This window comes from Cryptomeria japonica, chromosome 4, assembly GCF_030272615.1.
Source record: "Cryptomeria japonica chromosome 4, Sugi_1.0, whole genome shotgun sequence".
NCBI classification, from domain to species: Eukaryota; Viridiplantae; Streptophyta; class Pinopsida; order Cupressales; family Cupressaceae; genus Cryptomeria; species Cryptomeria japonica.
In genome coordinates, this window is record NC_081408.1 from 347,701,731 (window position 1) to 347,708,308 (window position 6,578).

General features: G+C 30.7%; 1 pseudogene; it reads right to left on the reverse strand.

Annotated features, from left to right (window-relative positions):
- Positions 1–3,189: 3,189 nt before the first annotated feature.
- On the reverse strand, positions 3,190–6,243 carry LOC131063530 (uncharacterized; annotated as a pseudogene).
- Positions 6,244–6,578: the final 335 nt, after the last annotated feature.

Sequence of the window (6,578 nt, forward strand, 5' to 3'; positions counted from 1 at the left end):
TGTTGTCGTTTTGTCCTGTTTTGAGTACCTTTGTGAGTCGTCCTTTGTCTCTGCCCTTGTGAGAGTCGGTTCCATGTTAGACCTTGGGTGGTGATGGCTCAGTTTATGGATGCTCTTCTGGACCTCTTGTTTTAGCTTTGATTATGTTCAGCTGGATCCTGTTCTTTGTAAGGATCGTTTATGTATTATGGACCGATGTGGTCATCTGTATATTATTTATGTATCGCCTTGATGGCTGGATTGTATGGTGTAACCTTTTGTACTCTTAACCTTATTATTTATCTGAGGGGGTCTTGCAGTTGAGCAGACCCGGAGATGTAGCCCTTTAGGGGTGAACTCCGAGATCATTATGGTGTTATGTGGTGTATTCTCTCATGTTTCCTTTATTCAGCTTTATCATGTATGATTAGCTTATGTTAGAATGGTTAAGTGGATAATTGAAATTAACTTTGAAATGCTTATATTCAATTCTATCTTGAATGCCATGTGGATCGAATGCATAATTGGTTGAGATGCGATTTATCGTAATGCATGTGTGAAATCGTCCTTTTAATGCAATAAGTTGGAATATGGAATAATGTATCTTAGAGTAATGAATTATACTCAGTTGTTGTTAAGGAATTTAATATGCTTGGAAAGATCTCTTATGTTATGATGAAATCCTAGTGTATTAGAAATGTAGATGTATGATTTGTAATTTTAAATTGAAAAGCTTGAATGAGGTTGATGAATGGATCTTAATGATGAATCCTTGTTGTGATTTATATTTCCGTTCTTTGAAATAAATTATCCTGATTATGAATTATCTCGTTATTAAGATAATTAGCTTATTGGATTAATGGTGTGAGTTAAATGAATTTTGAATTTAAGTAATCTCGTTGGGAAATTCTTTAGGAGATTGTCGTTAATGTCTTCCGCTATGTAATCTGAATCTTTGTTATCTTGTTGCATCTTATGTGTTGTAACTTTAAAAAAAAAAATTTGCACTCTATTCTTGTTATTTTGGCTTATCCCTTCGGGGTTTCCTGGCGGGGCATTACAGATTGTGCACTAGTAGTAGTCCCAACAAAAAAAGTGGTTGTGGCAACATTTTGGTACCCCATCTTTTTGCATATGTCCAATATCTTTTTGGCCAAATATTTTTTAATTGTAAATAACAATAAATTAAGTCATCTATTCACAAAACTACTCTCCCACTTGACTAATCCAAAACCACTATTAATTTTTTTTTTAATACATTAACATACTAATTATATATCTTAACCAATTAAGTACAATACTCTTTGCACACCTAGCCATGAGTTGGTTTAATAAATATATGTATTCATCCATTGTCAATTCATAGTGCTCAAAATAAAATAAGTAGAACTAATTTAGTATCTACATATGCAAAATACCTCTTTTTATTCATATATGTTAATATTTTTTTCAATTTAAAATTTTTTTATAACAAATACCATGCAATTCTACATGCATTCACATAGTCATTTCTTTTATATTATATGTTTGTATATATATTGATAATAAAATGTTATTCGTGTACACATACATATATCCACACACGCACACACACATGATACATATAGACATATATAATACATTATGTATGTATGTATGTACATGTATACACACACACACACACATGTAGACACCTAAAAATGAGTAACACATTTCTTCATAATGTTTCATGGGTCTTTTTTAATATTAATTGAATTATTAAATAATCAAGCTAACATCATTCTACTTCATCCATAATAATTAAAAAAAATAAAATTTCCTCCATTTATTCTTAAGCAACTAAATAATTCTTAACTATTTAATTAATCTACTAATTTTTCATTTTCTCTATAATTAAATAACTTATAATTATTTCATTATTTTTTCAATTGTTTTCCTCATGCATATTAATTAAATATTTTTTAAATTATTTAATTAAATCTATTTCCATTCATCCATTTAATTAAATAGTATTTCATTATTTAATTAAATGTAAACTAAATTTCATTTTTTAATAATTTTAATTTTTAATTATTTATTTTATTAAATAATATTTATTTATTTAACTAACTGTGAACTAATTATCCATTTATAATTTCTATTTCTATCTCACTAATCTTCATTTAGAAACTTAATCTTCTTCCTAATTAACTCATTTTGAAAACATAATATTCTTTCTAAATTAATTATTCTTTATTTTAGAAACATAATCTTTTTTCTAACTTAACTGTTCTTTCATTAGTTAACCATCAATTAACTAATCATCAATAAAAATTTTGTATTATCTACCAATTAAAAAAATAATTCATTATCATTCTTTTATGAATTCAAAATGACAAATTTCTATTTTGAACAGTTGAAATCTTCATCCTCATCTCCATCTCAGAAATCTATAAAGGTGACCCTCATTCATTTTCATTCCTTAATCACACTGTTTGAACTTTCATGTGATTATACTGTCATTTCGATTGTACTAAAATCTGAAAGCAACAACAGTATCATTCTTTGGAAGAAATTTTAAAGAAACAATGGACCTAAACAAAGTGTTTGTATTAGAGGTATAATGGTTATATTGAGTCATTGTTTATGTTTCATTAATAGATTTGATTTGATTGTGAATTCATTTGGGTTTTTATGGTTGACCTAAATTCAGAATTCTTAGAAAGCTTTCATGACTAATAAAATATCAATCTACTTTTTCCCTCTGATATAAATGAGAATTTTTTTTTTATTTTTATAGTAATATATTAAATAAACAATTTAAAGCAGATATAATCATTCTACATCAGTTTTATTTTCTAATTACTCGGAGTGGTGAATGATGTTTGAGTTCTATTGAAATTTGTTTGTGATATACAACGATCATAGAGTTACAATATTGTTTGCTAATCTATAATGTATTATGTAATGTATTGTTTATGATATTATTTCTTGGTCATGTTTAAAACAACTACTGCAAATGGATTGACTAATTTGCAAATAATTAAGGCAAGCATGAGTATAGCAAATGCTTAATGATTCATATTCGAATTTAAGACAGTATGACAATGCAGATTAAATTTTGTAGTTTTCTATCCAACTCCAGCATTTGCTAAGACACAAAAGTGGTGGGTTGTACATAACCAATGCATCAAACTCCCTCCTATGAAAGCCCAGTTAAGGTAGCTAAAGAGATTCAAGTGGCTTCTCTAGTCAAGTTGGTTGTGACCTAGAATCCATGCACCAACAGTAAAAATCAGATTGTGAAATATGAAGCAGAGCTTCGGGGCTCATTTTCTCCAGGTCTTTCTGTTTCATTCTTGAATACACCGCATTCTCACTAACAAATTCAGTTGCTCTGAGACAAGCAGACTGGGAATGGTCCCGATTTCTCATTTTCTTGTAAATATGCATTGCTGCCACACAATCTTCATAAGGGTCATGATTGCCATTCTGAATCTTATACCTGCCAAAACATACAAATACACATCTTTTCTTTGATATTATAATGTATCACTTTGCAGCGCCAAGTATACTTTAAATAGAACATCTAATTCAAACCCAAAACACAATTTTCTATTCACACACTTTGCTTTCTAAGACTATGCCTTTGATATGTGTAGTATAACACTTAAAAAATCAGTTTATCTTAGTATATTTCTTATACACGTAAGAGCCAATGAATAAGGTGCAGAATAAATCACCCTAAAAATGATTGAGTGAGATACTTGAGTGAATTCTTGGCTTTACTAATTTTTAGTAGTGGAATGTACTTAGCAGTGTCCCTGAGAACTGAACATGTATAAATTATTACCTTATATTCTTAATTTTAAAATAATCAAACCATAAGATAGCTTCAATTTTATATGCATACCTAATAAGATGGGTAGGATATTCCATTGCTAAGCATTGCAAGTCATGATCTAAGCCATGTCCTACAAGAACCTTGGCTTTTCCCCCTTTCAAACGAATTCACCAAATTGCTTCTCCATTATATAAAATTTGCTGAATTGTTTCTTGCACTTGCTTGAGTGGCATGGCCTCCATGAGATGTTCTGGTTTGATGCCAGTGATATCATATTTGCAAATGATATCCATCCATATAAATGATAAATTCACATAGTAATGGCAGGCTAACAAAAAAAGTAAGTTGGAAACATTTTATAACCTGTAATCTGTGATTGGAATTGGAGGCTTGACATAACAATGGAAAAGCACTTTTTCTTCCTCGTTCACCAAGCAGACTCGTGCACAAAGATCTAGAGACCCATCCTGACCACCACCCACCATCTCACAATCCAGTGCAATGGTAGAAATCTGCTCTTTTTCTGCTGGAATTCTTTTATTCACCGAGGAAATTCATCCCTCGGTAATCTGTATGGATCAAAGATTATGAAACGAAGATTCCTTTGGAAAAAATGACTAATCACCAAAAATTGGAGCATTATTCATTGAAAAAAGAATGAAAAATAGAAGGTTATATAGTTTTAGCCACTCTTTTTTCATAAGATAATTATTGAAATTAGGGCATTCTTCATTGAAAAAAAAGGAATGAAGAAATAGAAGATTATATATTTTTACCACTGTTTTCTTAATAAAACTATCAATAAACTTTGGAATTAAAAAAACAGAGCTGCAAATTCATTAAGAACTTACAGGAGGTAGTGGTGTCAGAGTTTGACATGCTGCTCGATGATAAATGAGTTGTTCTGTAGTGGGGAAAACTTTGAGACAGAGGCTGCATCCCCTTTCACTGAATTGTTTAGCACACTTAGCTTTGGGTAATGGACCTAATCAAGAACAATTCAATACCATAGGGTATTAAATAGTTAAAATTGGAATTAGGGGATATTCATTATATGCTATTGAATTAAAAATACCTTAATATTTTGACATGATGCAGTGGTACTTTATAAGCTCCACTTCTAAGGTTGTCCAAAGAGCTTACACGAAATTCTAGTTTTTACCCATGTGATTCCCCTTTACATGAAAAGGAGGGAAAAAGATGATACTATGATAATGGAGAACATAAAAGGAAAACATACCAATCAAATATTCCCTCAGTGAATCGTAGAATATGCAATGCTTTTTGCAAATAGCACAAACTGGTTCATGTGGAGAATGATAAGAAATTTTCATGTGCTCAACTAGATGCTCCACTTTGTTGAACTGTCTAAAGCATGCTACACATTTATGCCTGCAAGTTACAAATAAACTCATCTGCATAAGTACTAAATAGTCTCACTTTAAGCTAGATCTTCATAGCAGCCTTATAAAGTCCAATCGTTTTAACAACTCTTAAAATTAGAAATATCCTTGCAATAAATTCACTCATGAAAGTTGTCTGACATATTTATTAGACAGGCAATTGCATGCAATCAATTCGAATTTTGGATAAAGAAACCCCCTTGTTGAATTATTTTAATTGTGGGAAAATTATGGTGTATGGGAGAAAGGATATCATAGGCCATAATGGCCAGCACTAGTTAGCGGATCAAATATTAAAAACATTTTCTTTTATAACATTTATTAGTATATTTTCTTTAAGATTGAAAAATTGTTGATATGGAGATTCTTAGGCAAACAGTGAGGATGAGGCTTCACTTTACGACTTAAATCAGAAGATCTACTAAACATCATTGATAGAGAACTCTATACCTTTTAAAAATAAATGAACAGAAAAAAATATGTTGTAATTTTATGCCTTTCAAAATCTTATGTAAAGATTTCAAATCACTTTCAATTTTTAGCAGCAGCTTATTTATTAAGGTCCATGCTTACAAGTTAGATTTCAGGATCCACATCAACAAATATGATGTCACATCATCATGTTTTTTGTTGAGGTATTCAAAAAGACACAAAAGAGAGTATATCATTAGTTATATTAAGTTATAACTGTTCTACATTAAATCATGTTTTACTGGTGCATTGATGTGACATCACATGGTTTGCTACTTTTTAGATTAAAAAAAATACATTTCAATCTATTATGAATACTCATGATCAACACTAACAATTTTAAAGTCACGACTACTATTACTATAAGATTAAAATATTAGACATTAAAACAACAAAACTATCACATCTATTAGAATATACTCAACTACTTGACCTTTAACATCAAAGTGTCAAAACTATTAGAACATAAGAAAATCAAAATTACTCCACAGATGATGTAACATTACAGACAGAAACAAACTCCAATTTTTAATCAATTGCACAAGAAGAGCACCTCAGCGATTCAGTTGACTCCTGAGCGCTGTCCATGAGCTTCAGTGGAGTTAGTGCTCTTCAGATATGGAGGTTGGAGCAAAGGGGGCTTTACTGAAATAGATCACCGCCATCAAAATAATGGTTATTCCTCTCCATCTCTTTCCTGAATTCAACGGAAGAATCCTCTTTTTCACACCAAAAAAGTCAAATAGTTCGTTATAAAATTTTCCACAGAAGTGTTTGTCACCATAGAATTTAGATACGAATTCTCGAATGATCAAGAATCCTCCTTTTTACCCACCTATACTCAGACGCCAAGCTTTCTAGCTCCAGATGGAGTCAACTACTGAAAGCTATGTACGATGTGCCTATGGATTAACACGTCGCAT